The sequence below is a fragment of the Lontra canadensis genome, unplaced genomic scaffold, assembly GCF_010015895.1.
Source record: "Lontra canadensis isolate GAN:19392208 unplaced genomic scaffold, GSC_riverotter_1.0 scaffold15, whole genome shotgun sequence".
Lineage (NCBI taxonomy): Eukaryota > Metazoa > Chordata > Mammalia > Carnivora > Mustelidae > Lontra > Lontra canadensis.
Genome location: NW_022631009.1, coordinates 2,809,079 through 2,822,705, shown reverse-complemented (window position 1 = coordinate 2,822,705; position 13,627 = coordinate 2,809,079). Strand labels below are relative to the sequence as shown.

The 13,627-nt window shown below is 42.3% G+C and overlaps 1 protein-coding gene across 2 annotated transcripts in view; it reads left to right on the top strand.

Annotated features, from left to right (window-relative positions):
- The first annotated feature begins 342 nt into the window (after window positions 1-342).
- COL14A1 (collagen type XIV alpha 1 chain) overlaps window positions 343-13,627 on the top strand; it is a 216,621-nt gene continuing 203,336 nt past the window's right edge. For both annotated transcript variants that reach the window (XM_032858416.1, XM_032858417.1), the window contains exon 1: window positions 343-672. The gene's annotated coding sequence lies outside the window, so the exon portion shown is untranslated. The remainder of the gene's footprint in view (window positions 673-13,627) is intronic.

Here is a 13,627-nt window from a genome sequence, read left to right as displayed (position 1 = left end):
GCTCCCAGGCGCGAGGTCCTTGACCCGGGAAGGCAAGTCGCGTCTTGGGAACGGGGAAGTGTGCACCCAGTACCTGAGTCCTGGAGGGAGGGCGCCAGACCTTGCAAAGCCACCGCAGAGCCTGACTCAGCTGTCCCACACGAGCCGCGGGAGGAGTGGAGGGGCAAAGGCTACTCTTTCTGGGCTCAGGACCCCTGGCTACGGCGCGCACCTGGGTGGCCGCCAGGTCTGGGGACGCGCGGGCGGCGGCTCGGGGGCGGGCTCCACCAAGGACCTCTAGCGCGGCGGGGGTGGGGAGAGGAGGAGGAGATAAGGTGGGGGGCGTTTGAGACTTAGGCCTGCCTCCCACCTCCCCAACCTCCGCCTCCGCGGCCACCTTCCGCTCTATAATTGGCCGCGGGCTGGCCTTCCTTTCCTCTTATCTGATCCTGGGCGCCTGGCAGGAGCGAAGCGCTGGGGAGGACGCAGCTCCGGGCTGCGCAGAGTGGGAGCTGGAGTGGGAGAGGGAGAAGGAGAGAAAGAGGGAGAGGGAGAAGACAGGCTAATTAAAAGGGGCACCACGCGGGCAGCTTGCAGGAGCCGTGCGCCGCCAAGAACCAACTCGCGGCGAACTTGGATCCTACCTAAGCATCGAGAGGTCCCCATCTTGGACTAGAACATTCCCCTGCACAGGTCAGTTCCAGTCTTTCTCTGCCCTACTTCGGGTCGGCTTTGGAAAAATCTATCGGCGAGGAAGGAAAAGTGGAGAGGGCGAGCCACCTGCAGACGCAGTGCAATTCCATGGACCTTCTGTACGCGCGCGCTCTGAATGGCCCGGGGACTTCTGGAGTGAGATGGGACGGTGCACCCTGATGCCTCCTCGCGGGGGTGGCTGGGCGGGGAGTTTGGAGGTGCTACATGATGCGAATGCAAAGGCAGCGACAGTGTCTTGTGTTGCTCCCGGGAACTTGGCCCGGTACTCGGGTGCTGTGAGCGCGCGGCGGGAAAAACCGGGTTTGGCTTCCAGACTGTGGCCATTCCAGCCTTTCCAAGTAGAAGGGGCTTAGTAAAGGCGACAGTCTGGTGAGAAAGGGACTCGGGAATTTGTCTTGGAGGGCTGTATCTGAAGAGCACGCTATTGTTATTGAGATTGTATTTGGGGGTGCTTGGAAGGGCAGTCGATGGAGGTCATGGGAGACAAAATTCACCCAGCCACCCCTTGGTACGGCCACGGATCAGCGCTGGGGTCAGGCGCTGGGCGCAAAAAGGAGCAACCAGACAGAGCGCACTGCTGGAGGACGCTGGCAGTCGCTTCTCTTCCGTGTCTCTGCTCCAGGAACCCCAGATGCTTCCCGCCTTTCGTTTTGGGGTCCGGACGCTGGAGGCTGCGGCTTTGAGGGGCACCAGCGGGCTGCGGTGTTGAGGGTCCTCTCCGCCCTGGCTGTTCCACCCCTAAGCTTCTCCAGCTTTATCCCTTTGCTGCCCTTCCTGCTTCAAGCCTCCGGTTCGGCACGCAGCGCCTGGGCAGAGCGGCAGCCAGTGGAGCTGGGCTTTGGCCGGCAGCGCGCACAGGCTAGACAGGGTTAGGGAAAGGCCAGGAGGAGCGGGCGTGCAGCCACAGGAGTGGCCTCTGCCCTAGGCGAGCGCCTGGACGCCGCCTGCGAGTCCTGGCCCACCGGCACTCCGATTTTGGCACTGGGTTCTTGGGTCCTCTGCGCGAAGCCTGCCCTGTGGGGCGCATGAGCTCAGGGTTGACTGGAGGTCACCCCTTCTACTTAGGTACAGGCTTAGGACTTGTCTTTCGGGGAAATGCCCAGATGGAGCTTGTGTGCAGCTCTCACAGGGGCCAGGATTTCCCCCGTGAAAAATTGCTTCTGGAACTGCCACCCAAGCCCCATGCCCTCTGGACGGTTTGGACTCCCTTTTGGAAGTTTTGGAGAGTCCGCTGGGTAGCAGCTGAAGACGACGGGAGGGGGAGGAACAAAGAAATACGGGGTAGGACTTTGATGGCTCTGTGGGGAGCAGAAATGCAAACAAGTTTTCCTGAAATATCCCCTTAAAGATCTGGGGTTGAGGGGGGAGGGCTTCTCACCCACAAAAGGCCTAGGAGGGCACTTCTAATTGCAGCATGGGATAAGGAGTTCTGTGTTCAAATCCTTCAGCAAACAGGCTTAAGCTGGCTGCCGTTTGGAAAATTGGTGATCTGTTTCTGAGAAGGTGGTCCAGTTCTGCACGCAGAGAACTCGCAGGGAAATCTGGAAGGACTAAATGAATAAGAGGGAATAAAAGGATAGCCTTTGGGTTTTTGCTTGTTCTAAATGAGCAACTTGGTTGGGTTTCCTCTGAATCTGGCCCTCATGGCTTGGTTACTGTAAGCAGACTTCAGGATTTTTTTAACAGCTTTGAGATATAAGTCCTATACCATACAAGTATACAATAGCGATTACATTGTATACTATTGTATACAAGTAAACAATGGTTTTTGCATTCATAGAGTATATTCACAGAGTTGGTGTAGCCAACAGCTCTTGTAAGCGATCTTAGAACATTCCCCCCCTTTTTTTTTTTGTCATTCCAAAAAGAAATTCCATATTTTTAGCAGAGACTTCCCATTTCTCTAACCCCCCCAACCCCACCCCCACCTCATCTCCTGGCAACCACTTATCTACTTTTTGTTGACATTGATTTAAATGGAGGCATACAATATGTGTGTGGTCCCTTGCAAGCGGCTTCTTTCACCTAGCAAGATGTTTTCAGGGTTTATCCATGATGTACAGTAAACTCACTCACTCAACACTAGGCATCTCGTCCTTCTGCCTGGAGAGCCTCAGGCCAGGACAGACCCGAATCTCCACGGCAGCCCTGGCCTCCTGGGGGTCCCTTTGAGAGGACAGGAGCCACACTGGTGAGGCCTCTCAGTCATTCCCTGGGAAGGATTTCTTGGAACCCATCAGAATTCCTGGAACAATTTTGGACAGGTCCCAGGCTTCAGGATTGATGGGAGGAGCCCTTTGGCCCTTTTCCTGCTGCTAACGGTCCAGCTAAGGATTTCAGAGAACTCTTGGGGCCTTCCCTGCGTGTCTTGGTTTTCTGAATCTGCCAAGGCTCTCTTGAGAATGGGCTGAACAGGGACTCCTGGGTGGCTTAGTTGGTTAAGTGACTGCCTTTGGCTCAGGTCATGATCTCAGGGTCCTGGGATCCAGCTCGTGTCTGGCTCCCTGCTCAGTGGCGAGCCTGCTTCTCCCTCACCCTCTGCCCCTCCCCCAACCACTCATCCTCTCTCTTTCTAATAAATAAATAAAAACTTAAAAAACAAATAAGAGGATGGGCTAAGCAAAGAGGTGTGACTTAAGGGGCACTGAGTCAAGCCGCAGGCCACACAAAGGCTCCTTGGGGTGTGTGCCCTTTGGCTCTTAAATACTTCTTAATGTCACCTAGTAAAACAAAGAGATCTGTGCCTGTTTTAAGCTGGCAGTTTAGCAGTTATATGACTCTAGAGCCACATTTGCTGTCATTTTTACCCAAACTCCACCAAATGACTGCTGTTTTCCTGGAGGGTCAAGTGTAACCCAGGATTCCTTTCAAGGACAGGGATCTTCCTGAATCACTGCAGGCCAAGGTGGTCTTGTTTGAATCTCCCTGAGCTAAGGAGTTATCTGGGATTATGGCAGTTTGTATAGAACAAGGTCATTGGGGAAAGAGACACTAGGTGGTCCCTGGGGGAACAGAGGAGATGGCAAGGCTGGTGGAGGGAGGGAGAGGAAAGCTTAAAGGAAAATGCCAAAAACAAACTTCCTCCCTGGCAGGAAGGAAAACTCTGTCTTCTTGCTTCTAGAACTAAACACAAAGTGGCAGGGATCCAGTTACTCTTACACGTGGAAGGAAAACTCTGTCTTCTTGCTTCTAGAACTAAACACAAAGTGGCAGGGATCCAGTTACTCTCACACGTACGGTAAGCCTTGAGCGAAGACCAACCCCGTCCTGTCATGGTAGGGGTGGTGAGAGTGTGTGTGTGTGTGTGTGTGTGTGAGAGAGAGAGAGAGAGAGAGAGAGAGTTAGAAGTACTGGCTTTTTTTTTTTTTTTTGGAGTGCCTATTGAATTCCTGCCTTATTCTCTTTCAGAAACATTTAAATATTTAAAAAATTTAAATATTAAATTCTAATACTTGCAGAAGCAAATATTTTTCATCCTTTAGAGATCAGCGCACTGAGCTTCTGGCTTCTGGGATATAAACTACCTTGCCTGGGGTCACAAAACTAGCCCATGACAGATAATGATTAAGAAAAGTCTGTCTAAGATTTGAATCCCACGGGATCCATTCTCCATCAGCTTCTTTGATGGGGGGGTGGGGGAGGGGTGTGGGACCGACTTGGATGTTGTCAACTGAGGCCCTATAATCTCATAGCTGAAACAGGGGTGTAGAAGGCAGGAAGATATGGGTGAAATCTAAACTTGCTCCTTTTGTGCCCCTGTCCCTATTTCTTAACCCCCCTGAGCTCTAGTTTGCTCACCTAGAAAACAGGGCTAACAGTGGCCACTCTAGAAGGTTAAGATCTAAGATGATCTAGTACAGAGCCTGGAAGACAAAAATGGCTCCTCTCATCTCCGGCTGCTGCTTCCTTCTTTCCACTTTCCCCAACTCTCCTTCTCTGCTCCATTTCTTGAGAGGATGGTGACTAGAAAGGGTATGGGAATTCTGAGAGCCAAGTGTCTATGTCACTGTTTAGAGGCTAGACTTCCCATTTTTTTTTTTGAAGTGATTTTTTAAAAGATTTTATTTACTTATTTGAGAGAGAGAGAATGAGGGAGAGAGAGAGCACAAGTCGGGTGAGGGGCAGACTCCCTGCTGAGCAAGGAGCCTGATGCTGGTCTCAAACTCAGGATTTGGAATCATGACCTGAGGGGAAGGCAGTTGCTTAACCAGCTGAGCCACTGAGCCACCCAGCACCCCACCCCCGCCCCCGCACCACCCATCCAAGGAGATTTTTTAATCTATGCTCTTGAAAAACTTTTCCTGCAATGGGCCTCCCCTGGAGCTCCCCCTCGGAGCTCCTCCCTTGGAGCTCCCCTGGCAGGTGTGTCAAACTTTCAATTTAAGGGAGCAGTGCTTGGTATCTTTCCTCACAGAAATTACCTGGATTGTTCATGAAAATTGATCGAGGGGTGCCTGGGTGACTCAGTGGGTTAAGCCTCCTCTGCCTTCGGCTCAGGTGATGATCTCGAGTCCTGGGATCGAGTCCCGCATCGGGCTCCCTGCTCAGCGGGGAGCCTGTTTCCCCCTCTCTCTCTGACTGCCTCTCTGCCTACTTGTGATCTCTGTCTGTCAAATAAATAAATAAAATCTTAAAAAAAGAAAAGAAAAGAAAAGAAAATTGATTGAGAGGGAAACTGGGCTTTGCTGAGTCCATGAGTGTCTTAGGAGGTGTCTTGGACTAGGAGCACTCAAGGGATATCTCATAGGATAAATATCTATTCCTGAATGGCTTTCCATCTGGTTTTATACACAGATTGATATCTACACTGAAATGAACTCATACCTAAAAATGATATTCCATTGCAGGTTTTCACTTCTGTTTTTCCTCTATCTCCTTTCTTCCGCCACGTCCCAAAACTGTGCTAAGCACTCAAAAGACAGTGACGGACAATGCACTCGGGCAGGCAGAAATGCAAATAGCCAATCACAGTGCAGTGTTACGTGCTATAGAGTGGAATATAAAGATGACTACCATAGGAACCACAGTGGGAGCATCGGGCCAGACTTAGATCAGGGAAGGCTTCGTAAGGGATGGGATATCTACGCTGAGATGGGCAGCTACCCTTTATACAGATTATAATACAGAGTTTAGTTAAAAGCAATGCCCCATTTCTTTGACCAAGGAGCTATGTCGGTCCTTAAAGAAAGAAAGAGAACAAAGTAAAGTCAGGTAATGGATCATTCCTGAATCAAGGAGTTGTCACTCTAATTTGCCATGCTTTGGGGATGGCTGTGCCTGCTAGCCTGTAGGATTTACAGCACCTAGGTTAAGACTGAGCAGCTGCGTTTCTGAGGTCAATTTGCAGTCAAGTCCCTTGCTGTTAATCTATATAGGGTCTTTATATGAATTAGAGAGAGCTGGTCTCTCTGAGCATAGCCATGCCATTGGAAGAAGAGAATAGTGCCTTTTCCTCTGAATGACCCAGCTTTGCATACAACTCGGAGAGGAGAGCGTCTGTGCATTTCATGCATCACTCACTCAGCCAAGTGCAAACTGTGCAGTGCGGTAACTGTAAACTGTACACGTCAGCCCTGATTTTTCAGTCATCAATTATTCAATCAATCAATGTTTGTTCATGACCTAATATGCACTTTGAACCTTTTGGATTATGGGTTAAAGCACTGTATAGATATCTTCAGTACCCAAAATCCAGAAGGTAAAAATAGTTATCAAGGCCCTGCTGTTAGCTGGAGAGTTGCAGTAGGATAAGGGGTGAGGCAATCCACAGGAGGTATGCAGAGAGGGGTGTAGGCTGGTGCTACACAAATTATGGTCTGCTGATTTGTGCCCTTCTACACATTGTTACTTCTGTCTGCTGAAATTAAACTGTCCTGGGATCAAAAATGTCACTAAGCACAACTATGTAGATCAAATATGTCACTAAGTACACTGTTAATTCAACTGAAATTTTTTTTCATATCAAAGCTTTCCTGGAGAAGGAGGCAAGACAATGCATTGATTTACATTTAGGTATAATTTCCTTATCTCATTGTGGGCCAATAACAAACAGTTCATAGACTGACGATTTTGAGGAACACCAATCTAGGTAACATTGGCCCATTATCTGGCCAAAAAGGTGATCTTAGATCCTTTCTGTTTTTATACTATTTACTGTCTTCCTCTTTCCCTTCTTCTTCTTTCTTTCTTTCTTTTTTTTTTTTTTTACTACCTTATATTCGTTTTTATAACCTTTCCTGGGCACCTAGGTGCCTCATGTCATGGTCCCAGGGTCCTGGGATTGAGCTCTGCGTCCAGCCACCTGCTCAGTGGGAGACCTGCTTCTCCCTTTCCCATTCCCCCTGCTTGTGTTCCCTCTCTCACTGTCTCTCTCTCTATCAAATAAATAAATACATAAATAAATCTTTATAATTTTTTCTCTCCTCTGTTTCCTTATTTCCAGCTTTCTATTTTTCCCTTCCATTTTGATGTTGTAAATTTGATTCAGGTTTTTTTTTTTTATTTTAAAAAAAGCAAAATGAGGGAGCCCAAATACATAAGTTAAGAAAGGAAAATAGAAAACAATCACAAAATTAGAGGAATTTACAAGACTAGAATAGTAATTACAATTATTGTATGCCAATACATTAGAAAATGAGGATGAAATGGATTATTTTTAACAAAATAGAAAATTCTAAAATACCTTAGGTTTACAGAAATTATAAATAAGACAATAGGCATAAAATTTTTGAAAAGTAGTTAAAAAGTAGCCTCCCCAAATGCCAAAATTCCATGGTTTTGCAATTAGATGCTAACAAAAATGTACAAAAAAAATCAGTAAGGGCAATACTATTATAACTGTTCTAAAGGACCTTTTAACAGAAAGAACAGAAACTTCATATGTTTGTGAAATGTATGTATACTGATATACACATTTGACACAGCATAAAAAGAAAGCTACAGACTGCTCTCACTTATTAATATTAGTGCACTTGTTAATATGAACTAATGTGTATTAGGAAATAGAACCCAGTAACACATCAAAGAATAATATGCCTCTCTACTGTCACTGCAATTGCTTTTATAGTTAGGCTTGTTATCAGGAATTATGAGTCCTCTGACTTTGTTCTTCTTCTTTTTTTTTTTTTTTTAATATTTTATTTTGTTATTTGTCACAGATGGAGAAAGAGCACACAGCAGAGGGAGTGGCTCCTTGCTGATCAAGGAGCCCAGTGCTGGGCTTGATCCCAGGACACCGGGATCATGACCTGAGTCAAAGACAGATGCTTAATTGACTGAACCACCCAGGTGTCCCTGACTTTGTTCTTTTTAAAAAAATTGTTTTAGTTTTTCTAAATCCTGTGCATTTCCCTGCAAGTTTTTATAATCAATTAGTTAATTTCTATAAAAAATGACTTGAGATTTTGATAAGATTGCTTTGAATCTGTAAATTAATTTGAAGACATCCTAACAATTGGGTTTTTCAATCCATGAACATGGTATACTGCTCTGTATATTTAGGCATTTTTAAGTTTCTCTTAGGAATTCAGTTTTGTATTTTTCTGATTTTTATGCCAAAGACTGTAGAATATATCATGTCTAACTGATTTCTAAGTATTTTGTGTTTCTGATGTTATTGTATATAGAATTTTAAAAACTATTTTCTTTCCCATTTGTTTTTTCATATAAGAATATGATTTTTGCCTATTGATCTGTATCCCGCAGACTTCCTAAATTTACTTACTATTTTAAGTAGGTTTTGTTTTCTTTTATATGTTCTTTAGGATCTGTGCAAAAAATCATGTTGATTTTAAATATGGTTTTGCTTCTTCCTTCCCAGTCTTTCTGCCTTTTCTTCCTTCCCTCCCTTCCTTTCTTCCTTCCTTCCTCTCTTTCTTTTCTTATCCTCTTTTTTTCCTTCCTTCCTTCCTTCTTTATTGCACTGACCAGGACCTCTAGTACAATGCTGAATGAAATGGTAAAACTGTTACAGTGTTGACATCCATGTCCTATTTTTGATCTTAAGAGAGAAGCATTCAGTATTTCTCCATTAAATATGATTTTTCAATAGATGCCCTTTATCAGATGGATAAAGTTCCCCTCTATTTTTACTTTGCTGAGTTTCTTTTATTTTTTTTTAAGATTTTTATTTATTTGATATTTATTTATTTGACAGAGAGAGAGATCACAATTAGGCAGAGAGGCATGCAGAGAGAGGGGTGGGGGAAGCAGGCTCCCTGATGAGCAGAGAGCCCGATGTGGGGCTCCATCCCAGGACCCCGAGACCATGACCTGAGCTGAAGGCAGAGGCTTAACCCACTAAGTCATCCAGGCGTCCCTATTTATTACTATATTGGTCTAACATCCTGAATGATTAAACTAGTCATAACATTTGTAGAATATACCCCACTTAATAATGATTTTTATTACTTTTATATGTAGGTAAATGAATTTTTATTTCTATGTTCATGAGGAATATTCTGTAATTTTGTAATGAGATCTGGTTTTAATAAAAGGATTATGCTAGCTCACCTCTGTTTTCTGAAAGGGTTTGCATGGGATTGATATTTTATCTCCCTTAAATATTTGATAGAATTCATTAGTGAAAGCATTTGGGTTACACTTTTCTTTTCAGGAATATATATGTTAAATATTTATTTTAGTATAATTGACACACAATAGTACATAAGTTTCAGGTGTACAAGACAGTGAGTGATTCAAGTTTATGTATAAGTTATATATAAGTTTATACATTATGTTATGTTCACCACATGTGTAACTACCATCTGTCCTGATACATTGCTATTACAATGTCACTGACATATTCTTTATGCTGTGCCTTTTATTCCCATGACTTTTTCATTCCATACTGGAAGCATGTTTCTCCCACTCTCCTTTATCCATTTTGTTCAACACCCATTCGTCTCTCCTCTGGCAACCATTAGTTTGTGAATATTTTTAATAACAACTTCAGTCTCTATGATAGATAGAAGACTGCTTGGACTTTCTGTATTTTCATGTGTCTGTTTTAGCAAGTGGAGTGTGTGAAGAGTGTTTTCCAATTAAGCTAAATTGTTGGACTTACTGACAAGAAGTTGTTAATATTTTTCCTTTTTTCATTTGTTAGCATGTGAAATATGTAGTGATATAATTTCCTTTTTTCTTGTATTGTTAGTTGTGTTTCCTATCTTGTTTCTTGGTCATTCTTTCTTAAAATTTTTCTATTTTATTAATATTCCAGAGAAACAAATTTTAGTTTTGCTAATTTTCACTAATACTAGTTTTATAGTTCTTTGATTTTTACTGTTATCCTTATTAATCCCTTTCTTCAACTTAATTTGGATTTAATTTGCTCTTCTTTTTCTGGCTTCTTTAGGTGGAACATGAGATCATTGGTTTTAAATCTTTCTTCTTTTTATGTAAATATATTAACCTAGAAGTTTTTCTCTAATCCCTCAGCTGCATTCCACAGACGTTCATGTGTTGTCTTTGTATTTTTGTTCCCTTCCAAATATTTTTCTTAATTTCCATTGTGATTTCTTCTTTGACCTATGGATTAATTAGAAACACGTTGTTTAATCTCCAGTTTTTGAATTTGTAAAGATATTTTAATATGGATGATTTCTAATTTAATTCTGTTACTGTCAGAAAGCATACTCTGTAAATTATCAAACTTTTGAAATTTTTTAAGCCTCATTTTATGGCCCAGAATATGGCTTACTTTATAAAACTTTCTATGCACACTTAAAAACAGTGCATTCTACAGTTGGTGGATATAATATTCAATAAATATTAATTTGTTGATAGGTTACCAATAACTGTTGTGTTCTTACTGATACTTTGTTTAGTTTTTGAGTCCATTTCTAAGAGGAGTGTTAACATCTCTAGCTTTGCTTATGCCATTCTTCCATTCCATTCCATATCAGTTTTTGCCTCATGGATTCTGAAGCTCTGTTGTTAAATGCACACACATTTATGATGGATACTTTTTTTGGATTCTTGACTCTTTATCATTCTGAAGTATCCGGGGTTTGAGGAGAATTTCTTTCCTGATTTTATTTCTCTTTATTGTGGCTCACTCTTTTCTGACATGTCCCTTCTCAGTTTCCAGTCCCTGGAGTTGCTGAACATGTCTGCTCTTTGATACTTTATGCTACTAACACTGGCTTTCCACCTGACCTCTAATCATACGGCCATGCCCAGTGGGGTGTTCACTCAGGAAGAAAAAGTCTAATCACCAAGCTAATAGTACCCCAACTAGGTTTTCTTTATTCCTAACCTAGAAGTGTTTTCTACTATGTCATAATGCTAACAGATAAGAGTAATGACCACTTTCAGATGGCTGAGTAATAGTCCACTGTCTATATGGACCATATCTTCTTGATCCATTCGTCTGTTGAAGGGCATCTTGGCTCTTTCCACAGTTTGGCTATTGTAGACTTTGCTGCTATGAACATTGGAGTACATAGGGCCCTTCTTTTCACTACATCTGTATCTTTGGGGCAAATGCCCAGTAGTGCAATTGCCAGGTTATAGGGTAGCTGTATCTTTAATTTTTTGAGGAAACTCCACACTGTTTTCCAAAGTGGCTGCACCAACTTGCATTCCCACCAACAGTGTAAGAGGATTCCCCTTTCTTCATATCCTCTCCAACATTTGTTGTTTCTTGCCTTGTCAACTTTTGCATCAACGTGGATGGGACTAGAGATTATGGTGAGTGAAATAAGTGAAGCAGAGAGAGTCAAGTATCATATGGTTTCACTTACTTGTGGAGCCAAAGGAATAACATGGAGGACATTAGGAAAAGGAAAGGAAAAGTGAAAGGGGGGCGGAAATTGGAGGCGGGAGACAAACCATGAGAGACTGTGGACTCCGAGAAACTGAGGGTTTTAGAGGGTGGGTATTTAGGAGGGCACATACTGCATGGAGCACTGGATTTGTATGCAAACAATGAATCATGGAGCACTACATCAAAAACTAATGATATACTCTATGGTGACTAACATAACACAATAAAAAACAACAATAAAAAAGAGTTATGACCACTAACTTCCTCTGGCGCTTGTTTTTAAGTGGACCTCCTTAACCAGTCCTGGAAACTTCTCTGATTATTCTGGATGTGAGGAGGGAGGTATTTTCATTGGAGAGAAGAAATAAGAAATGGTAAACAATGTCAATCTGCTGGGTAATACATTAGACCTGTTTTTAGTCTTTCCTTTTTAATCTACAGATCTGAATGACCTAGATCATCGAATGACTATAAAAGTCTCTTTTATACAGTGAACCTTAAAGGATAAACAAAGGAGAGTTGGGGAAAGCATCTCAGAGGTCATATTGTCCCGTTCCCCTTCCCTTCTATAGCATCTGGTATGGACAAAACTTAACCGGCTACTGCCTCTGAGCTTCTAGTAAGAGAGAAAAACTGGTTCTAAGTTTTGAGAATTTTTACATCCAAATCCACATCTCTGTGGGCCAGTCCAGTGATTCAAGTTTGATTTGCAGAAGCTGCACAAAATATTTTGTTTTATTTTCCACATGAAAGCTCTTCAAATATTTGAAGACATTCATCACATGCCTCTGATTCTTATTTTTCCTAGGTTTAAAACATGCTTAAACATCCCCATTTCTTTTAAATCTTTGCATGAACTTGTCAACTAGAACTGCCCCTTTTACTTTTTTTTTTTTAAAGTCTATGAGTAGCTCTTAAGTCAAATCTTCTACATCCTCATATGGTTGATTATTTTGAATCTATATAGAGCTGTCCTCTGGAAAATGATAAAATATCGGTAGGAATGTATTTTGAATAGTTTAAAGCAGTTCATCCCTGCAAATAATTGTGTCTCTATCATTATCTGGGTCTTCTGTTTTTGCCTAACCCTTTTGCCAAGTCAGTCCCAACACCTTAATATGATGGGGTAGATAAAGACTTCTTGCATTTCCTTCCTCCTTCGGTATCTACTCAAGTAGCACATTTGCTGATTGTTATCATTCCCTTGTCCTTCGTGTTTCTCCAGCCCGCTGCTAACATGGAATGAATTAGAACTTTTTGAGAGCTACCTGTGTTCTAAGTATATTGTCTCCATTACCTCAATCATTGGATAAGGTAGATGTTAATTTGCACATTTTGTATAAAGAAACCAAGTCAGAGTGGTTAAACCAGTTAGCCAAGGACCCCTAACAAATTATTGGCAGATTGTCTTCCTACCTCCCATTTTTCTATTTGTACCATCACTTTGTGCTAACTCTTTGTTCTGTTTCATACTTATTTTATGTAGCTTTGCAACGTATTTGCTTGTGATCTTTCCTTTCAGTAAAATAGCAAGATCACAGATCAGGGATTATGTAGTAGGAAGTTTTGTATTTTCCTTAGTACCAAGTAGAGAGCTTTGGTTTCTAATACTACAGATAACACACTCTTTCAAGGCCATATGCCAGATGCTAACAACAGTTTTGTTTAAGTTCATTTTTTTTTTCAAGTCAGCACTCTTCGAGTAGAACATTATTTAAGATTTGAATGTATGTATCTATGTAAGTCTGTGCAAGTGTTTATATGTGTATGAGTGGTTTACAAAAACTTTAGAATAACTGTTTTAAGGAATTTTGATAAAACTGGCTGTACCCGGGGTCTTTGCTCCTTATTAAACTCAACTGTACAAGTGACATTAAATAAAACAAACACATGAAGTAGAAGAAGGGTGAATTAGTCCTAACAGGAATAGTTTTAAATTACTAAATATGAAATTGTGGCAGTGTTTTGAGAAAACTTGTACTGAACGTTATCAACTTTCCCAAAATTGGGTTTATACCTTCTGAACTTAGAACTAAGGGGCCATTTTTATCATGTTTTTAAACAACAGCAAAAAAGTTAAGGCAGAATTATTTATCTTGGGCAGGCTTTTGGGCAAAGTTTCAACAAATTAGGCTTTGACATTTTGGTAAATGTTGAAGTATCTCA